Below are 20,641 nucleotides of genomic sequence, written 5' to 3' on the forward strand. Positions count from 1 at the left end.
CCTCAGACCATCTGTGGGCCTGTGGCCTGCATCAACTCTTTTCCCCTTCTCCTTCATACCCTGTTGCCCTACATTTGTGCTCTTGTTAATGGAATCAAAGCACCGTAAACCATCGGACACAACAGCATAGAAACTAGCCCTTCAGCCATCTAGTTTGTGCTAAAATATTTATTCTGCCCGGCACCATTGACCTGCACCCGGATCATAGCCCTACGTACCCCTCCTGACCATGCGCCTTCTCTAAAATGATGAAGTCAAGCCCACATTTACCACCTCCGCTGGCAGTTTGACGGGCCCCACCCCCACTCACGGTCAGAAAGAATGTGTGGAAAAAATTTCTCTTCATGCTCCCCTTAAATAATTCTTACCTCATCCTTACCCCATGTCCACTCATTCTAGTCTCCCTCAACCTCAATGGAAATGGCCTGCTTGCAATTAATCTATCTGTCCGGCCGACGATTGAATTTTTTTCATATCAAGTAATGGTTCATCATTCTTTGAAGGTGGATTCTCATGTAGATAGGGTGGTGAAGAAGGCTTTTGCTATGCTGGCCTTTATAAATCAAAACATAGAATATAGGAGCTGGGATGTTGAGACTGTTCAAGGCATTGGTGAGACCAAATTTGGAATACTGTGTGCAGTTTTGGTCCCCGAATTATAGGAAGGCTATCAATAAGGTGCAGAGAAGATTTACTAAAATGTTGCCTGGATTTCAGTATCGAGAATAAGGAGAAAGATTCAGTAGACTGGGTCTTTATTCATTGGAGTGTAGAAGGTTGAGAGGGAATTTGATAGAGGGATTTAAAATTATGAAGGGAATAGATAGAGTAGATGTGAATAGGCTCTTCCCCTTGAGGGTAGGCGAGATTCAAACAAGAGGTCATAAATTAAGGGTTAGGGGGCAGAACTTTAGAAATAACAGGAGAGGAAGCTTCTTCACTCAGAGAGTGGTAGCTGAGTGGAATGACCTTCCGGAAGAGGTGGTTGCAACAGGGTCAATTTTGCATTAAAGAGGAGGTTGGATGAGAACATGGATGTGATGGGGTTGGAGGGTTATGGACAGGGAGCAGGTAGGTGAAACGAGTTGGAGTTTCACTTAAATCGATGCGGACTAGAAGGGCCGAGATGGCCTGTTTCCATACTGTAAAATGTTATATGGTTATATATGATGTATTTCAAGTCAGGGAGGGCATCTTTGAATCTGAAAATGCATCAAAAATCACCAGTTTGTCATTGAAATGATTCGGGGGTGAGGGGAAACACAAAAAGGAGAAACATTAGTCAGAGTGGAAATGAAATAACTAACCCCACTTAAATCAGTGTGGACTAGAGGGGCCATAATGGCCTGTTTCTGTACTGTAATTGTTATATGGTTAGATAAGTAGCCTGAAGTCAGCCTGAAGAAAACTGAGGTCCTCCATCAGCCAGCTCCCCACCATGACTACCAGCCCCCCCACATCTCCATCGGGCACACAAAACTCAAAACGGTCAACCAGTTTACCTATCTCGACTGCACCATTTCATCAGATGCAAGGATCGACAATGAGATAGACAACAGACTCGCCAAGGCAAATAGCGCCTTTGGAAGACTACACAAAAGAGTCTGGAAAAACAACCAACTGAAAAACCTCACAAAGATAAGCGTATACAGAGCCGTTGTCATACCCACACTCCTGTTCGGCTCCGAATCATGGGTCCTCTACCGGCACCACCTACGGCTCCTAGAACGCTTCCACCAGCGTTGTCTCCGCTCCATCCTCAACATCCATTGGAGCGCTTACACCCCTAACGTCGAAGTACTCGAGATGGCAGAGGCCGACAGCATCGAGTCCACGCTGCTGAAGATCCAGCTGCGCTGGATGGGTCACGTCTCCAGAATGGAGGACCATCGCCTTCCCAAGATTGTGTTATATGGCGAGCTCTCCACTGGCCACCGTGACAGAGGTGCACCAAAGAAAAGGTACAAGGACTGCCTAAAGAAATCTCTTGGTGCCTGCCACATTGACCACCGCCAGTGGGCTGCTAACGCCTCAAACCGTGCATCTTGGCGCCTCACAGTTTGGTGGGCAGCAACCTCCTTTGAAGAAGACCGCAGAGCCCACCTCACTGACAAAAGGCAAAGGAGGAAAACCCAACACCCAACCCCAACCAACAAATTTTCCCTTGCAACCGCTGCAATCGTGTCTGCCTGTCCCGCATCGGACTTGTCAGCCACAAACGAGCCTGCAGCTGACGTGGACTTTTTACCCCCTCCATAAATCTTCGTCCGCGAAGCCAAGCCAAAGAAAAGAAAGAAAGATAAGTAGTGTTTACCATAAACCTTGCAGTGTCCAGTGAAAATGAGATAACGTTTCTTCAGTCTGTGGAGCTGGTCATTTATATGGCTAAATTGCATCAGAAACCTTTTTATAAATAATGTCATAAATAACATATTAAATATCATGTTACATAGGCTACCCCTGTGTCCCTGGGGTTCAGAAGCCTCACGGCTTGGGGGAAAAAGCTGACTCGTAATCTAGTTGCTAGGGCCCGCATGCTTCGGTACCTCTTCCTAGATGGCAGCAGGGAGAACACATTGCAGGAAAGGTGTGTGGAGTCCCTCATGATGTTTATGGCTTTCCGCAAACAACCCCTTCCATAAATGTCCATTGTGGCAGGGAGAGGGACCCCAATAATCCCCTCAGCAGTCTTTACTATCCATCGCAGGGACTTGCATTCTGGGATGGTGCAGTTCCCGAGCCAGGCGGTGATGCAGTTACATAGGTTGCTCTCAATGTAGAATGTTAGAGGGCGGCAGCTGGACTTTCCTCAACCTCCGCAGGAAGTAGAGGTGTTTTTGGGCCTTGGCCACAGATTTGGTGTTGGGGGACCAGGAGAGATTCTCCATCGGGTGCACGCCAAGGAATTTGGTGCTCTTGACTACCTCAACGGCGGAGCCATTGATGGTCACTGGAGAGTGGTTACTCCACACCCTCCCCCACCCACCCCCCAAGCTGGGCTCTCCTGAAGTCGACCACCATCTCCTTTCTTTGGTTAATGATCAGGTGTAGGTTGCTGGTCTCTGCACCAGCCCATTAGTGTTTTCCCCTCCTCTCTGTAAGCTGACTTATTGTTCTTGCTGATGAGCCCTGCCACGGTTGTGTCATCAGCCAACTTGATAATGAGATTAGAAATGTATCTGCACATTATAATTTTGTACTCTTCCATCTAATTGCCCCTCATTTTTCTATGCTGCAGGGTATAAAGTCTGAACCTGTTTAATCTTTCTCTGCAACCCTGTTCCCTGGTGACATCCTTATAAATCATCTCTGCACTCTTTCTATATCTTTCCTGTAGTTAGGTGACCAAAACTGCACAGCTTGTGGTGAGACTGAGTGGCACCATTAAGTAGAGGCATTACCCAAAGTTGATACTCTGGAAGACAAGAAAAAGCAATGGTTGTTTATTCAGTAAAAACTGATAGTGAGAGAGTCATGTGTTTGGGACACTTAAAGAAACAGAGATTTTCATTGTTGACTTCCAGCCATCTGATGAATGTGGAGGTGAAGCGACTTTCCCTGTCAGTGGAATTATTGAACCATCGTGTCCATTGTAATGGTCAACTTGATAGACCCATATCTGGGTAAAGGAAACAGGAGAATTCCTGCATTGGATTGTAACCGTTGTAATGGTCATTTCAACTGACCCATGCCTGGGTTTTGAAAGCATTGTGGAAGTCACACGTTTCATTTTCCCCATGCAAGCATGGAAGAGGGGAGTTGTGACAACCATTCGTAGGAAAGGACATTTCTCTGGAAGAAACTCAACAAGGATTTGCACATTTCTCTAGAGGCAACTTGATAAGGATTTGTAAGTTTTTGGCAGTCTGATCACTAAGTGTCTCACCTCCTTCATAATTACTTCAGAGTATCAATTTAAAAGTCTGCATTTCAACTATGGATTTCTAAGACTGAAATTTGGAATCACTTTCCAGAATTATGCCCAAGCTATCATTGTTTGGGTATCACACACACACACACACACACACACACACACACACACACACACACACACACACACACACACACACACACACACACACACACACACAATTATTCGTAGGCATAAATTAATATATTTTTATTTTTCTCAATCTTAAATAACAAACACAAAAGTGCTATTATCTGTAAAATACTGGTTTATCTTAACAAGTAACTTTTTGTTATAACATCCCTATAATGTTCTTATTTAACGGTCCATGAACAGTAACTTGTTATTAAAGGTTGTGCAGCGGTCAACCGAAATGACCACCCTTCTCAGATTACCAACTGCCATTGCTGGCTGTAGAACCTACGTTTTAAGAGAAAAACATTATCAGTCTTTTGGTGAACTTCTATTGCTGCCAGTCTGTGACATAGCAAATGACTTATACAATGTAACATTCCAACTACTATACTCAATACTTTGATTTCCGAAGGCTAATATGCCAAGGGCTCTCTTCACGACCCTATCCATCTGTGATGCCACTTTCAGGGAATTATGTATCTGTATTCCCAGATCCCTCTGTTCTACTACATTACAGGGTGAGTCATCATTTACCACATATTCCTACCCTGGTTTGTCCTCCCAAAGTTAGCCACCTCAGATTTGTCCACATTAAATTCCATCTGCTAGATTCTATCAAATCAATATTGATTCTTCTCCTTGTTAACCTACCCACTAGGAACAATCTGGAACCATAGAACACTACAACACAAAAACAGGCCTCTTTGGCCCTTCTAGCCTGTGCTGAACCATTTTGCTCACCTGCTCCCAGCCCATAGCCCTCCATACCCCTTCCATCCGAGTACCTGCCCAGATTCTTCTCAAATGTTAACATTGAGTCCACATTCACCACTTCAGCAGCTGGTTCCACACTTCCACCACTCTCTGTGTGAAGAAGTTTCCCCTAAACTTATCCCCCTTTTACTCTTAACCCATGAACTCTGGTTTTTATCTCATCTACCCTCAGGGGAAAATTTACTCTGTCTATCCCCCTCATAATTTTAAATACATCCAACAAATTTCACCTCATTCTATTATACTCCAGAGAATGAAGTCCTAACCTGTTTAACCTTCCCCTGTAATTCAGTCCCGAAAGTCTGGGCAACTTCCTAGTAAATCTTCTCTGCACTCTTTCTATCTTAATTCCTATAGTTTGATGACCATTCAACCAACTCTATGTCTGTGGGATGTGGAAGGAAACTAAATGACCTCAAGCAGCACCCACAGATGTCACAGGGACTGTGTGAAAACTCTCTACCTAAGGCTAGGTTGCTGGTGTGGTGTTAAACACTTGGCACTTTCAAACTGCCATGTAAAATGGGGTTAACCAGGCAATTTGTGCCCCAATTACGTGGCATTTTGAAAGGGTCCGGCCTGGTCAACCCCGTCGGAATCCAATCAGGTCCATGACCTACCTCAGAGGTAGTCAGGGAGCCCAGTTAAACATACCTGGGTCACATCTACCGGCAATTTGAAAACGAAAATGGCTGACCAGCGGTACTTCCGGTGAGTGCGTGACGCGTCATTACGGGGGTCAGGATTTCCCCTCAAATCATCAGGTTGATGATTTAATGGGTTGATCCCCCTGCAATTTAAAAGGCACTTCCAGCATTTTGCCCCAGTAATCGGACCCAGGTCTCAGGAGGGCGACCCAGGGGCTGCAGTTGGAAAGGGGCTACTATAACTGCTGGAGTTAGAATCTTGAGCGTATAACGAGATGCTGGAGGAAGGAAGTTAGCAAATCAGGCAGCCTCCATGGGTCGACAATGGGCATGTACTGAAGTACATTCGAGAAAGCAGCTGCATGCTGTGGTGCAGGGATGGTACTTCCGATCTCAAATGCCTGTACCTTGCTGTTTGTGGGAACCTTCTGTGGACAGAGGGAGCTTACATTTTCATTCAAAGTTCACACCCATTGCTATGGGCACTGAGGGTCAGTGGAAAAGTTAGCTTTGCCAGCTATCCCAGAAGTCAGACCTTACTGTACCTGTTCGGCTGAAGAGTTAGAATATCAGTGCCCTGAACATCAGAACAATGTGTTTGACCATGGATACAGGGTCCTGACCCCCAGCGTCCCTTACAGTAGGAGAAAAAGAAGCAAAAGAGACTCTTTCAGAGTCACTGAGTGTCCGTGGATTCACCTCCAGCGCTCCCGCAGAACATTACAGCACAGTGCAGGCCACTCAGCCCACAATGTTGTGCTGACCCACTCTGCAACAATCTCACACGCACAGCTAGGTACAGCCACTGAAACTCTGGGCTGGGTGCAGAGTTACAGAGGTAGATCTGTGAGGAGGGAGGAAGGGTCATATTATATCACCGGAGTGACGTTCATTTAGGAGATAGATAGAGCAGGCCTGTGCTCTTCCCTCCCCGGCAGGGATGGGGTTGTTTAAGGTCTGCTGGTTCTCAGTGACTCACACTGCAAGGAGCTCAGGGAGCTCACATAGAGGCTGCAGATGCAGAAGCAAGTGCAGGGCCACTAGAGCTTCCAGAGAACCGCTGTGACTGAGGTTCATCGTCAGGGCAAAGCAAACGAGAAGACCAGATGTGAGAGGTCAATGGTCAGGTGGAGAAGGGTGGAGGGTGCGTTAAACCTCCACTTTATTCCCTGATGCGTCCACTCAAACATTATGCTTCACTCAGCTTTGAACCTGCTCTCAGCTCGATGAGATCGGTCAGGTAAAAATGAAAGCGTCTATGTCTGTGTGTCTGTGTCTATGTGCGCATGTCTGTATCTGTGTTTGTGTCTGTGTGTATTTTTGTTTATGTGTGTCCTCATGTGTGTGTGTGTGTGTGTGTGTGTGTGTGTGTGTGTGTGTGTGTGAGAGAGAGAGAGAGTGAGAGAGAGGGACCACGACAGGCAGACGCTCTCCACGTCCCTCTCGGTGAAAGTCCCATCAGCCCCGCGAGCAGGTGCAGGAACTGACCAATCCATTCACAGGCAGAGCGAGGGTGAAGGGTCACAGGGCTCCAAGCCATAGCTTTGGGGGAGACCGTAGGGGCGGGACAGCAGTCAGAGAGGATACATCTGTCATAGTCGCTCTGCATAAAATAAAATGCTCCCATGTTTCATGAAACTCACTGCCTGCTGCTAAGAACGAGCAGAATCTTTTCTTTATTGCCCTGATGATAACTTGTTGAACATCTGTCTGGGCCAGAGAAGGGGTGTGATGGGACCAGCAGCTGAAATCTCTGCCCAAAGAAATCCCTGCATTAGAACATCTGCTGCCCTTGGCAACAAACCTGCACTTTATGTAGACCCTTATGTTCAAGACAAGGATATTGGAAACTCGGGTGACAGGATGTTCGCCAGGCTATTCAATCAAGTCTGAAAAAATCATACATCTAAATGGATGACAGTTTTCCCTAATCTTCATACCTCTCCTCCATCAAAAAGAAAAAAAAACCCCAGTCAAATTAGTAATGATAACTTCAGTTGTGCCTTGACAGAGCACAGGAGGTTTATGGGCCCAGGATTGCTCTCTGGTTCCCCGCCATGTGCCGGGAGCAAGGCTGGGAAATTTTCCAAAGGGTCAACTGGGGACACAAATCAGCGCCCCGATCATTCAGCAGCCTTGACACATCTCGAAGGCTCTTGTCACGTTCACCAACTTGTGATCAATACCCCGGATAATACCGCTCAATATGGTGTCTGTTATTCTATGTTTAAACCACCTAAACACTGGATCCGATCCCAGTCCGTAATCTCCCCTGGGTTTCCATTATTTAATATATTACACTCCTCTCCCCCGGATTAGATGCCAGAGTATAATCATTCCTGGTTATCCATAAACCTGCTGAACACCTCTCTGAGATTCCAGATTGTAATCAATTCCAGGTGTCCCTTATTCTACACAGTAACCCCCTGAATTCCTGGTTCAGATTCCAGCCTGAAATCACTCATAGGTTTCTGTTCTTTAGATAATCTCCCCCACCCTTCCCCACCCCTGAAACCCTGTATCGGACCCGGATATCATTCCCAGGTGTCCATTGTTCTATATATAAAACATTTCCCCCTCACCTCCCCCCCCGAACCACTGGATTAAATGCAACCATGTAATCACTTCCAGATATACATTGTCCAAAATATAACAAGCCCTCTTCTTATGAACCCCTGGATTAGAGCCCAGAGTGTAATCCCTTGCTATCCATTGTACTATACATAGACCTCTTGAACACATCCATGAGACCCAGGCCTTTAATCAGTACCAGATATCCATTATTCTACATGTAAACCTTTAAACCTCTGGATTAGACCCCAGTCTGCAATCACTATTAGATATCCATTATTCTACATGTATGGCCATGAACCCCTGGATTAGACCCCAGTCTGTAATCACTACTAGATATCCATTATTCTACATATAAGCACCTGAACCCCTGTATTAGACCCCAGTGTCCAATCACTACCAGATAGCCATTATTCTACATGTAAGCCCCTGTACCCCTGGATTAGACCCAAGTTTGTAATCTCTACTAGATATCCATTATTCTACATGTAGGGCCCCTGAACCCCTGGATTAGACCCCAGTCCCTCAGACCTTGAAGGAGACAAGTGCAGAAATTACAGGTTCTCAGGCAGAAACATTAGCCACGAGTGTGGTGCCGGAGGATTGGACGGTAGCTTGTGTTTTTCCGTTGTTTATATATGTGTGTCTGCGTATACATGTGTTTGAGTCAGTGCAGGATTTTGCACTGATGAGTGCAGGAGTGTGTTGTGTATATGTGTTGTGGGGGTGTGGGTGTGAGAGCACCCAGTGTGCATAAGATTGTGAGTGTAGGTGTTTGAATATATGTGTGAGCTTCTCTGTGTATTAATGATCTCGTGTGTGTGAGAAAGACTCTATGCATATTCAAGCTTCAAAATTCCCTCAGTGCCATGTACACAAGAAAACACATTTGTTTTCCATTGTTTGCCCTGTAACAGCACACACAGACGTCCCACTGGTCCAGCGGCCTACGAATGTCCACTGTTACAGGCCCAGAGGACCCCAAATCCCAGCAGCAATAGAGATTCACCGAGACAAATGGTTACTTAAACAAAAGTCATTTTTAATTTACTTTAAACATGAAAATATGAAAACAGGATCAAACTTTAACTTCTAATTCAAAGTGCACATGTATGTAATGTGTGTATAAGTTCAGAAAAGTTCTTTGATTCACAGTCCAATCCCACTTCTCACTCCTCCAAGTTCACCGGTATCAGGCAATTCTTATACTGTTCACAAAATTTAACATTTATGAATTTTCACCAGGCTTCTGATGTTTAAAGGTTTCCACTCAGGAAGATTTCTAGTTGGTTTCAGAGAGAGATTTGTTGCTTGTTGGACACACACAAACTGATTCCCTCTGATCAGCCGCTTCAGTGTCTTGCCAAAGAAATATGCCCCATCAGGGTTTTCCATGATAACCTCTTCTTCTGAAGGTCACCACAGAGTTCCTTTTGTTTCTCATACCAGGGGAAACACTCTAGCCAGCCATTTCCTCTTGTAAGGACCACAAGGATTGTTTCAACAGGCTGAACTCAAAACTCACAACCTGTCTTCAAAATAGGGTTTTAAGCAAGCTGCCAGCTTGCCATGCTGCAGAAACTAGTTCTCTCTCTCCCTCTCTCTCTCTCTCTCTCTCCTTGCAAAACCACATGGCCTTCTTAGAACTGCAAACTGCAACCAGACAGATTGCAGAACTGGACCCAATCTCGAGCCCATTAATCTGTTGCTCCCAATACAACCATCCATTTGTTGTCCATCTGCATTAACAACAGTGAGGTGCGGTATGCAAGGAGGCATGGCTGGTGTTGCAGTTCGAATCCGGTGCTGCTTGCAAGGAGCTTGTGCGTTCGTATGTGTGGGTTTCTACCGGATGCTCTGGTTTCCTTCCACATTCCAAAGGTGTATGGGATTAGTAGGTTAATTGGTCACATGGGTGTATTTGGGTGGTGTGGGCTTATGGGCTGGATGAACCTGTGACTGTGTTGTATGGTTAAATTAAAAATAATCCTTGAGACAAAAGTGGACACATAGGACATAGAGCACAACAGCACAGTACAGGCCCTTTGGCCCTCGATATTAGACTTAACCCTCCCTACCCCGTAACCCTCTATTTTTCTTCCATCCACATGCCTGTCTAAGAGTCTCTTAAATGCCCCTAATATTACAGCCTCCAGCACCAATCCTTGCAAGGCATTTCAGGCACCCACCACTGTTTGTGTAAAACACCCCGATATCTCCCCTAAATTTTCCTCCCTTTTTTGGAGAGATATCCCTTGATGCTTGCTATTCCTGCCCTGGGAGAAAGGTGCTGGCTGTCCACTCTATCAATGCCTCTCAGAACCGTGTAGAACTCTATTAAGTCACCTCTCATCCTTAATCGTTCCAAGGAGGAAAGTCCCAGCTCTGTTATCCTTACTGCATAAAATTTTCCAATCCAGGCAACATCCTGATAAATCTGCTCTGCACCCTTTCTATAGCTTCCAAATCCTTCCTATAATGAGGTGACCAGAACTGAACACAATACTATAACTGTGGTCTCACCAGAGATTTGTGGAGTTGCAACATGACCTCTTGACTCTTGAACTTGATCCCCCTATTAATGAAGCCCACAATCCCATAGGCCTTCTTAACTATCCTATCAACCTGTGCGGTGACTTCGAGGGATGTATGGATTTGGACCCCAAGGTCCCTCTGTTCTTCCACACTGTTAAATAACCAACCATTAACCCTGTACTCAGCCTTCTGTTCTGGTTTGACCTTCCAAAATGTATCACCTCACACTTCTCCGGCTTGAACTTCATCTGCCACTTTTCCAGCCAACTCTACATCCTGTCTATATCCTTTTGTAACCTACAGCATCATCCACGAATCTTCCCATCTTCGTGTCATCCGCAAACTTACTGGCCCATCCTTCCACTGTGTCCACTGCCTCAGGGTATTGGTATTCCCATACTAGACCATGATATACACCTCTCTAGAAATTTTCCAGGCTTTCTGGTGTCACACCAAATCTCCACAAAGTCCCGAGGAAGTAGAGGCACTGATGAGCTTTCTTTGCAATGGGTCCAGGAAAGATTTTGTTAATCCATGCTGGACTATCCTTTAATTAGACTCAATATCTCTAAAAGATCATAAATCTTAACCTTAAGAATGCACACAACTGACATAAGACTCACCGGTCTATAATTCCAAGGAAGTTAATGGGAATCTGGGATTGAAGTAATGATTTGGGCAGGCAGGGTTAGGATTAGGGTTAGGATTAGGGTTAGGGTAGGACACTGAGAAATGCGGTAGAACAGAGGGATCTGGGAATTCAGATACATAATTCCCTGGAAGTGATGTCACAGGTAGATAGGGTTGTAAAGAGAGCTTTTTGGCATATTGGCCTTCATAAATCAGAGTACAGGAGTTGGGATGTTATGCTAAAGTTGTATAAGACATTGGTGAGGATGAATTTGGAGTATTGTGTGCAGTTTTGACATCCTTACTACAGGAAAGACTGGTTGTAAGGTCGAACCAGTCAGGACGAAGCCAGGGAAATGGTGGGAAGATAGTAGAACCAACCACCTAACCTCCCCAAGAGGCTGAGAGTTTGCATCAACGTCCAGGTCTGAGGGGGATAGGCATTCTGTTGGGTGAGGGCTGTAGAACCATAGACCATTACAGCACAGAAACAGGCCCTTTGGCCTTTCTATTCTGTGCCAAATTATTATTCTACCTGGTCCCACTGACCTGCACCCAGGCCCTCTATACCCCTCCCATTTTTCTTCACTCTAGAAATTTGAGCCCAGATTCACCACTTCCGCTGACTGTTCGTTCCCCACTCCCACCACTCTCTGTATGAAAATGTCCCCCTTAAACATTTCCACTTTCACTCTTAACCCTTGTCCTCTAGTTTGTATCTCACCTAACCTCAGTGGAGAAAACCTTCATGCATTTACTCTCTCTGTCCCCCTCATAATTTTAAATACCTCTTTCAAATCTCCCCTCATTCTTCTACATTCCAGAGAATAAAGTCCTGACCTGTTTAACCTTTCCTTGTAACTCAGTTCCTCAAGTCCCAGCAACATCCTTATAAATCTCTGTATTCTTTCAATCTTATTTATATCTGTAATTCATCCATGGCCACCAAAAATCTCAAGCTCTTTCGGTACCTCCACACTCTTATGAATCTGCCAATAACCTTGTACTCCACTTTTGGTTTTGAACTTCCAAACTGCGTCACTTCACACTTTTCTGCATCTGCCTCTTCTCCGCGCAGCTCCGCATCTTGTCTATGTCCTGTCTACACTAGCCAACCTTTGTGTCTTCTGCACATTTACAGACCCATCCTTCCACTTTGCCATAGAGTCACACATCATGGAAACAGGCCCCTCGGACCAACTTGCCTGTGCCAACCAAAATGCCCCATTCATTCTAGTCCCACCTCACTGCATTAGACCCATTATCCCTCTAAACCCACCCTATCCCTGTATCCATTCAATTTTCTCCTAAATGACAGCATCTTCCTCATCCACTTCCTCCGGCAGCCTGTTCCATACACTCACAATACACTCTGTGTAAAAAGTTTCCCCTCAGCTTCCTGTTAAATCTCTCCCCACCCCCTGCCCCCCCACTCCCAAACCTCACCTTAAACCTGTGTCCTCTGGCTACCGATTCCCCTACTCTGGGCTAAAGACTCTCTGTGTTCTCACGACCTATTTCTCCTAATGATTTTGTACTGGAACGGATTATATTATTGTGGCTTTGGATAAATATGTCTTTAAAAGAGATAGATTGTGGGGGATGTAGTGTAGGTCACTTCACAAACAGAGTAACACTTCACAAAAGAGATTTCATTTAAAATACAAGAGTTTTGCTGAAGCGAGACATTAAGGCTCCGGTTGGCTTTGCGGAAGCCACGAAGAATGCTGATCTATTGTGTATGGGCAATAAAGTCAAGGCTCAGAAGTACTGATAAGATCTTTCAAAGACTGGGTTTGGAGCCTTGGGAGAAGTTTTTGGTTTTTGACAAGCAAAGAAAGGAAAAAAACAAACAGGATTCTTCTGTGTGTGTGTGTGTGTGAGAGAGAGAGAAGTGAGTTCTATGGTAGCAGTTGTGGCTGCTACATGGCAAGCTGGCAGCTTGTTGAAAACCCCATTTTGAAGAGGGGTTGTGAGTTCTGAGTTTCGCCTGTTGAAAAACCCTTGTAGTCCTTACAGGAGGAAATGGCTGGCTAGAGTGTTTCTCATGAAATCAGGGAAAACAAGAGGAACTCTGCGGTGACCTGGAAGAAGAGGTTATCATTTGGAAAACCCATGATGGGGCAAGTTTCTTCGGCAAGACACTGAAGTGGCTGATCGGAGGAAATCAGTTTGTGTGTGTCCAACGAGCAACGAATCTCTCTCTAAAACTAACCTTCCTGAGTGGTAAACATTTAACTTTAAGCACCAGAGCCTGGTGAAGATTCATAAATTTTAAATCCTGTGCGCAGTATAAGGATTGCCTGATACTGGTGAATTTGGAGAAGTGAGAAGTGAGATTGGACTGTGAAACAAAGAACTTCCCTGAATATATACACATTACGTACACGTGCGCTTAGAATTACTAGGGGGTTAAGTTAGGTTAAGTTAATAGTAATAAGTTAAAGTTTGATCTTGCTATTATATTTAAAGAAAATTAAAAGCATCTTTTGTTTAAGTAACCATTGCCTTGGTGAATTTCTATTGTTGCTGGGATTTGAAGTCTTCTGGGCTCGTAACAGTACACTGGAACAACATGAGCTCCCCTCCAATCCTCCAGCATCTCACCCGTGGCTAAGGACACTTTACGTATATCTGCCAGGGCCCCTATAATTTATACACTAGCCTCCCTCAGAATCGAGGGACTATCATGTTAGGCCCGGGGGATTTATCTACCTTTATTTGCTGTAAGACTGCAAGCACCTCCTCCTCTTTAAACTTGACATGTTCCATGCCACTACTGCTTGTTTCCCTTCCTTCCTTATGCCAGTTTCCTGAGTAATATTACAAAGTCATTCTTTCGTTGTTAGTATTTAGTTGATCCTGACCTCTCTTGCTCTTTTGCTCCCATCAGCTTTGAATACTGAGAAGGATGTGAAAACTTTGACTCAGCTGACTCTAGCTTGGACAGATTGTATGTGAAGGCTCCCAATGAGGGTTTTTGCCAGACATTTACAGGCTACCAGGCAGCAGAAGTCAGGAGAATTATGAGAGGATTTCTTCAGGGAGTTGGAAAAGTTAAAGAGAATCATATTGCGGAGCAGTGTGGAAACGAGGCAGTGTGAGACGCGCTCATTGCTGTGGTTGCCTCACCTGCAAAGACTCTTAGAAAACAAAACACTGGACTTACAGACTACTTATAACCAAGGTACTGCATTAGACAAAGGCCAACGCAATAATGATGCAAATGCTACCCCGGCGGCCCATACAACTGCAGTAGAGAACCCTAAACCATCACCAGTAACGCAGGTATGTGGGAAAGATTCTTTAGCAGGGCTGCCCGATAACTTTTCATTTGCTCTTGAGAAACCAGCTGCGGCCGCCACGTAATACAAAATGGAAAGGTTTCTTCTGTGGTCTCTCTTCCCATTCACAGGATAACTGTCCTGCACGCAAAGCTACTTGTGCCAAGAAGGGACATTATGCCCGGTTGTGCAAATCCAAGGCCTCACCAAGCTCAGTGGCCACAGTGGTCAATTCTCAGGTACTGGCTACACTTACTAATTTGCCACATGGACTCGCTCAAGTGGTAAAAGGTTAAGTGCTCTGTTGGATTCATTAGGGAGAAAGTCACGCGGGAACGAAAACTAAAGGTTCACCCATCCAGTAACGACATTAATATGGCTTGGAAAACTTTCAACACTAGTTCCCAAGGATATGTTGTTGTTGACCTAACTCTTAGCCTTACTAGCCAGTCATACGCTGCCGCGTGACTTGGGGTATTGAAGGACCTATGTTCTGACTTAATACTTGACCAGGATGGCCAGCGTCAGCATCTGTGTGTGAAATTTGAATGCGGAGGCCCCTTGTCTGAGCCAACGGGGAATGGTGCTCATCGTTACTGTGCACTGACAGCAGCAAAAGTAGAAGAGCCATCCCTCTTTCCAAACTTATCACCAAGCTGCAACCCGATCGCTGCCAAATCAAGGCGCTTTAGCAAAGATGACCAGGACTTCATTGCAGGGTAAGTTCACCAATTACTTTCAGAAGGCATCAATGAGAGGTGCCCAAGTGATAGAGGTGAAGGACCCTACCCACCGACACAAGAAGCGAATGTGTGTGGATTATTCACAGGTATTATTCAATAGCCGGAATTGGATGCTTATCCCTTGCCAAGAATCGACAAAATGGTGAACGAGCTTGCCAAACATAGTGCGCTCTCTACCTTTGATCTGAAAAGTGCCTCCCACCTAGTGTGACTGAAGGAGTCAGATGAGAAGTACACGGCTTTTGAAGCCAATGGGCGTTTATACCAATTTTGAAATGGGGTAGCCGCCCTCCAGCGAGCTATGGACAAGAGAAGAAAAACTGCAATTACCTTGATAATATCACCATTGCTGGACATACACATAAGGGTCAAGATTAAAATATAAAGAGCCATCTAACACTTACCGGTTCAAAGGCTGTGAATTCCATTAATGTCCTTGGAGACTGCGTGGGGAAGGGTATCATTAAGCCAGATCCTGAGAGACTTCGCCCACTACAAGGGCCTCCTCCAAACGCCTTTAACTTTGGGAAGAGTTGGAGGTAGCCAGCCTGCACTCGGAGGATTAAAACGTACCGTTTGGGGTAGGGTGAGATGCATCTGATGTGGCTGTTTCTGCTGTCCTTAACCAAGGAAGACGGCTTGCTGTATTCAAAGACAAGGAAGCGAACTGCCCGACCATGTTGCAGAGAAAGAAGTGACTGCCATCACTGAGAGACCACTACCTGGCACGGAGCCACTTTAGCTTGGTTACTGATGAGTGGACTTTATGTTTGACAGTAAAAAGGTGTCCAAAGGTAAAGAACGTAAAGATTCAGGAATGGAGGCTGGAACTTGCAGCATTTAGTGACACCAGCCTGGGGGAGAGAATGAGGTTCCTGGCACATTCAGTTGGCCGTGAACTTGTCAGCCTTTACTACCTGCGCACTTGCTAACATTCGCAATGGACCGTCATCCAGGAATAACTTGGCTGTTGCATTTTTTTAGGGCAAAGAATCTCCCCTTTTCCACAGAAGATGTCAAGAAGATGTGCTTCATGCAGGGTCTGTGCCTTAGTTCTATCACCCACCAGGAGGGGCTCTTATGAAAGCAGCAAAACCTATGGAAAAGGTTAGTATTGATTTCAATCGACCCTTGCGTAACCCTTATCTATTGACAGTAGTTGATGAATACTCATGTTTTCCCTTTCCCTTTCCATGCCCCATAATCCTACTTCAACAGATGCCTGGATCGCCTATTTAGCCTGTGCAGACTGCCAAATTACATACACTCTAATCGAGGCACCACCTTCGCGTCTAAGGATCTGAAAGATTATCTCTCCCAGAAGGGGGTTGCCGCATAGTACCCCATCCCACCTAATTGAGAATGGACAGGTAGAGAGGTTCATTGGCATCATATGGAAGGCATCTGTTCGGCCCTTAGATCACATAGTCTGCCAGAGAAGTACTGGGAACTGGTGCTTCCCGAGGGACTACGCTCCCAAAGATCGCAGTTAGGTACAGCAACAATTACTACACCCAGTGAATGTTTTTTTTTGCATTCCAACGCTGCTCATCTCATGGAAATTCACTGCCTTCCTGGCTAATGACCCCTGGACCCACGCGACCAAGAAGGTTTGTGAAGAGAACAAGAACGAACCACTGTATCCCTGTAGTAAACTAGAGTTACACTTAAATATAAACTGATCAACCTGAAACTCAGAGATACTAGCTAATTCCACTTTGGCCCTACTGGGGGGCTGTGTAACATTCGACATCCTATTAATAAATTTTAATTGTGTGGCTTCATAATAATTTTGAAAATGAGGCAACTGTAGTCCTCCTAAAGCATACTTCCACGTCAAATTTTGCGATGCTATTCTCGCTAGCTTCCCTTTCCATAAACAATTCCATACTGCCATATTCAAATCTTGTAAAAATACTTTTGGAAGTAAACAAGGAATCGACTGAGAAAGATATTGAATACAAGGAAAGTATTCATCTTAATACAATTTACCTGACCTATTAATGACAACAGTAAATCTTTCCATTAAATCAAATCCACCTTAATCTTTCTCATTAATGGTACATAATTTAATTTATAAAGCGATTGGTATTTTACATTAACCATTACTCCTAATATTTAATTTTATCAGACCATCGTAATTTAGTAATCTGTCTACACTCATTATAATCCCCATCTGATGTTGGCAGTATTTCACTTTTATCCCAATTTACTTTATACCCAGATGATAAACCATATTGCTCCAAACATTCTTACAAAAATTTTAGATTGTTCTAGATATGTCAAATATATCAATACATTATCAGCAAACAAATTAATCTTATATTCATCATCTGCAATCTTTATCCCTTTAATATTATAATTTTGTCTTATTGCTTGTGCCAACGGTTCCCTGACCAATGCAAACAGGGCTGGTGACAACGGACAACCTTGACGTGTTGATTGTGTTAACTTAAATGATGAAGAGGCTTGGCCATTTGTCACCACCCTAGCAATTGGATTTTTATATAATGCCTTAACCCAACCAGTAAAAAACAGTCCAAATTTAAATTTTTCTAAATAAAAAATTCCACTCAACTTGATCAAATGCTTTTTCTGCATCAAGCATGACCACCATTGGTAGGTTGGGTTTCTAATATGATGCATTGATCAACGTAATCATTCTAAGAATATTATCAGATGCATATCTATTCTTAATAAAACCTGCCTGATCAACATGTATTAACTGAGGCAAATATTTAGCAAGTCTATTTGCCAATATTTTGGCTATTATTTTATAATCTACATTCAATAACGAAATTGGTCGATATGAGTCCATATTCAAAGGATCTCTATCTTTTTTTTGGTATTACTGTAATTATTGCACTTGAACGTGATTCTGGTAAAGATTGCTCCTGTTTTATTTGTTGAAACACATTCAAAAACACAAGAGACAAATCTTCATAAAACACCTTATAAAACTCAACAGTAAATCCATCATCCCCTGGAGATTTCCCATTTGGTATCTGTTGTGTTTCTTCCTTAATCTCAAAATCTGTAAATGGAGATTTCAATTCTTTCACATTATCTTCTCCTAATGCCAGTAAATTTAAAGCAGATAAAAAAGATTTAATAGAATCATCATCTCAAACCCCCTCAAAAGTATATAATTTCTGATAAAATGAAGAAAATTGATCATTTCCTGAGGTTTATAAGTAACTATTGAATTCTTTTTCACAGCATTAATAGCTCTCGAAGTTTGTTCTGTTTTCAGTTGCCAAGCTAAAACTTCATGAGCTCATAATAACGCTGTTTAGATCTTTGAATTTGACACTCATATTGATATGTTTGTAATGTATTGTAACGTAGTTTTAATTTAGTTAAAGCTGTCTTTTTATCTTCAGTGCAATCTTTCTAAAACTCCTTTTCCAACTCAGTTATCTGTTTCTCTAATGCCAAACTTTCTGCCAATACTTCTTTTTATTCTTTGCTGAATAACTAATAATTTGGCCTTGTAGATATGCTTTCAGTGCATCCCATAAAATAAAATTACTCCGTACTGAATTCATATTTTTACTTTGCTCTTTAACAATACTAACAAACTCAGGTTTCTTCAATAACATTACATTAAATCTCCAACATAAGAAATAAATAACATAGAATGATCAGACACAATTCTACTCTTATATTCAGCCTAAGTAATTTGGGCTTGAAGATGTGCAGATACCAAAAATAAATCTATTCTAGATAATGAATCATGTTGAAAGGAATAAAATGAAAAATCTCACTAACAGCAATAATGTCGTAATCCCACCTACCAATCCACGCCCTAAACTTGTCTGCCTTCCTGGCTAATGACTCCTGAACCCACGTGACTAAGAAGGTTTGTGACGAGTAACAAGAACGAACCACTTGTAGATCAAGTTGAAATCCTTGATACTAATCCAACATACGCAAACATCAGGTACCCAGATGGACAGGAGTCCACTGCGTCTGTTCATGACATGGCACCTTTTCGTCCAAAAGCCCAGGCAATCGCCACATCTTCTATTGTGGAAAAAGCTAAAAGAGATCTGGTGGTGCCATAATGGGGGTAGGAGGAAGATGTGACATGCCGTAGAGTGGAAGATGATGAAGCAGTAGCTCCACAAGAACTGAGGAGATCCGGTCATGTAGCAAAACCTCCCACTCGATATGGAGGGGCGTAGACCCATAAAGTGTTGCTTGATACTGCTTGTGTTTTATTAGGAGGGAAGAATGTACTATTACCAAGTTATTCTTTAAATTGTTAATCAGCTTGCAATTCCTATATAGTTGATCTGGGTTGCCTCCTCTCATCAGGTCACCTGACCTCCCTTCCTCCAATCAGCTTCTAGCTGCTGCCTCATGTCTTTTTTTAAATTCTAACTGCTGTTGTACTATTTATAGTATTTCGATCATATACAGTGTAGAAGAATTCATTTAAATCCACTTATGTGGAATGTGTTGAATGAGCTAAGTTATTATTTCTCATTTTCAGACTGTAACTGTACGATGAGTAAAGCTCGGAAAGCAGCCACCAAGTTTTTCATGCTTGCAATGTTGCTGATGTTAAAAAAACAGTTTAACATCTTCCCCACCTCGTGAGGCTCCACGTGTGGGTGACCACTCTAGGGGACCAGTTTTGTCCCTTTCTACCCTTTCACTCTTAACATGCTTGTAGAAACCTTTTGGTATTACCTTCACATTATCTGCCAGAGCAGAAATCAGTCCTTCCTGATTTACTTCTTAAGTATTCCCTTACATTTTCTACTAGTACCCTTTGAAGGCCTTCCACTTACTGACCACGTCCTTGCCAGAAAACAACTTATCCCAATCCACTCTTCCTGGATCTTTTCTCATTTCCACCAAATTGGCCTTTCTCCAATTTAGAATCTCAACTTGAGGACCAGACCTATTTTTTTGCAAAATTAACTTGAAACTAACGACAATATGGTTACTGGTTCCAAAATGTTTACCTACACAGACTTCTGCCACCTGACCTGCCTTGTTCCCTAATAGGAGATCCAGTATTGCATTCTCTCTCATTGGTACTTCTATATATTAATTTAGAAAACTTTCCTGGACACTTTTGACAAACTAAAAGCCATCCAGGCCTTTTACAGTGTGCAAGTCCCAGTCAATATTTGGAAAGTTATAATCTCCCACTATCACAATGTTTTGCTTCTTACATCGGTCTGCTGTCTCTCTACAGATTGGCTCCTCCAATTCTCTCTGACTATTGGGTGGTCTATAATACAACCTTTCCCATTCCTCCGCTCCACCCATCTGTAGATGAACCCTCTGGACTCTCCTGTCGAAGCAGAGCCGAGATATTTTCCCTGACTAGCAACGCCACTCCTCCACCTTTCATCCCTCCCTCTCTATCAAGTCTGAAGTAATGGAAACCTAGAA

This window comes from Narcine bancroftii, chromosome 6, assembly GCF_036971445.1.
Source record: "Narcine bancroftii isolate sNarBan1 chromosome 6, sNarBan1.hap1, whole genome shotgun sequence".
Lineage (NCBI taxonomy): Eukaryota > Metazoa > Chordata > Chondrichthyes > Torpediniformes > Narcinidae > Narcine > Narcine bancroftii.